Source organism: Gobio gobio (genome assembly GCF_949357685.1).
Source record: "Gobio gobio genome assembly, chromosome: 3".
NCBI classification, from domain to species: domain Eukaryota; kingdom Metazoa; phylum Chordata; class Actinopteri; order Cypriniformes; family Gobionidae; genus Gobio; species Gobio gobio.
Genome location: NC_137099.1, coordinates 56,678,868 through 56,681,367, shown reverse-complemented (window position 1 = coordinate 56,681,367; position 2,500 = coordinate 56,678,868). Strand labels below are relative to the sequence as shown.

General features: G+C 40.6%; 1 protein-coding gene across 4 annotated transcripts in view; it reads right to left on the bottom strand.

Moving 5' to 3' along the window:
* The window catches only part of tsc2 (TSC complex subunit 2), a 70,974-nt gene that overhangs the window by 14,528 nt on the left and 53,946 nt on the right, over positions 1 to 2,500 (bottom strand). The gene's annotated exons all lie outside the window — the stretch shown is intronic.

The following is a 2,500-nucleotide window of genomic DNA, read 5'->3' as shown; positions in this document are numbered from 1 at the left end:
AAAATAAATCCTGCCTTGACAATAATCAAGTGGAAAACATGCTGCTCTGCTAACAATATGGAAAGACATGGTTAGGATGTGCAACCAACTAACCGCAGAAGCATTGAACCAATGATATAATATATGCATATATATATATATACTTTAAATACATGTCTGTCTGTCTGTCTGTCTGTCTATCTATCTATCCATCCATCCTGTCTGTCTGTCTGTCTGTCTATTTATCCACCCTGTCTTTCTGTCTATTTATCCACCCTGTCTTTCTGTCTATTTATCCACCCTGTCTGTCTGTCTATTTATCCATCCTGTCTGTCTGTCTATCTATCCATCCTGTCTGTCTGTCTATTTATCCATCCTGTCTGTCTGTCTATTTATCCACCCTGTCTGTCTGTCTATTTATCCATCCTGTCTGTCTGTCTTTCTGTCTATTTATCCACCCTGTCTGTCTGTCTATTTATCCATCCTGTCTGTCTGTCTTTCTGTCTATTTATCCACCCTGTCTTTCTGTCTATTTATCCACCCTGTCTGTCTGTCTATTTATCCATCCTGTCTGTCTGTCTATCTATCCATCCTGTCTGTCTGTCTATTTATCCATCCTGTCTGTCTGTCTATTTATCCATCCTGTCTGTCTGTCTATTTATCCATCCTGTCTTTCTGTCTATTTATCCATCCCGTCTTTCTGTCTATTTATCCATCCTGTCTGTCTGTCTGTCTGTCTGTCTGTCTGTCTGTCTGTCTGTCTGTCTGTCTGTCTGTCTGTCTGTCTGTCTGTCTATCTATCTATCTATCTATCTATCTATCCTGTCTGTCTGTCTATTTATCCATCCTGTCTTTCTGTCTATTTATCCATTCTGTCTGTCTGTCTGTCTGTCTGTCTGTCTGTCTGTCTGTCTGTCTGTCTGTCTGTCTGTCTGTCTGTCTGTCTGTCTGTCTGTCTATCTATCTATCCATCCTGTCTGTCTGTCTGTCTATTTATTCATCCTGTCTTTCTGTCTATGTATCCATCCTGTCTTTCTGTCTATTTATCCATCCTGTCTGTCTGTCTGTCTGTCTGTCTGTCTGTCTGTCTGTCTATCTATCTATCTATCTATCTATCTATCCATCCTGTCTGTCTGTCTGTCTGTCTGTCTATTTATCCATCCTGTCTTTCTGTCTATCAATCTATCTTTTCCTGTCTGTCTGTCTATCAATCTATCTTTTCCTGTCAGTCTCTCCGTCCGTCCGTCTATCTATTTATCCTGTTTGTCTGTCTATCTATCTATCTGTCTGTATATCTATCGTTCTGTCTATCTGTCTGTCTATCTATCTGTCTGTCTATCTATCGTTCTGTCTATCTATCTGTCTGTCTGTCTGTCTATCTATCGTTCTGTCTATCTATCATTCTGTCTACCCTGTCTGTCTATCTGTTTATCATTCTGTCTATCGTTCTGTCTATCTATCTATCGTTCTGTCTATCTATCTATCATTCTGTCTATCCTGTCTGTCTGTCTGTCTATCTATCGTTCTGTCTATCTGTCTGTCTGTCTATCTATCGTTCTGTCTATCTGTCTGTCTGTCTGTCTATCTATCTATCATTCTGTCTATCTATCTATCGTTCTGTCTATCCTGTCTGTCTACCCTGTCTATCAATATCTATCTAACCATCTATCTGTCTGTCTGTCTGTCTACCTACCTATCTAGTCTATTCTGTCTGTCTGTCTGTCTGTCTGTCTGTCTGTCTGTCTGTCTATCTATCTATCAGTCTGTCTATCCTGTCTGTCTATCTGTCTGCCTGTCTATCCATGTCTGTCTGTCTGTCTGTCTGTCTATCTAACCATCTATCTATCATTCTGTCTATCTGTCAGTCTGTCTGTCCTGTCTGTTTGTCCGTCTATCTATCTATCTAGTCTATTCTGTCTGTCTGTCTATCCTGTCTGTCTGTCTATCCTGTCTGTCTGTCTATCCATCTATCGTTCTGTCTGTCTGTCTTTCTATCTATCTATCTGTCTGTCTGCCTGTCTATCCATGTCTGTCTGTCTGTCTGTCTGTCTGTCTGTCTATCTATCTGTCTGTATATCTATCGTTCTGTCTATCTGTCTGTCTGTATATCTACCGTTCTGTCTATCTGTCTGTCTGTCTATCTATCGTTCTGTCTATCTGTCTGTCTGACTGTCTATCTATCGTTCTGTCTATCTATCGTTCTGTCTATCCTGCCTGTCTATCTGTCTATTGTTCTGTCTACCTGTCTGTCTATCAATATCTATCTAACCATCTATCTATCATTCTATCTATTCTGTCTGTCTGCCTGTCTATCCATGTCTGCCTGTCTGTCTGTCTGTCTATCTATCCTGTCTATCCTGTCTGTCTATCTATCTATCGTTCTGTAAATCTATCGTTCGGTCTATGGGAATGATTAAAATCATGCGCTATCCCGCGTGGAAATTCAGGCCCTGTAGAGAGCCGTACACACTCGTTTTATGTGTATTTGGCGCCACCTATTGTTGCTGGTGTATTGACGTAA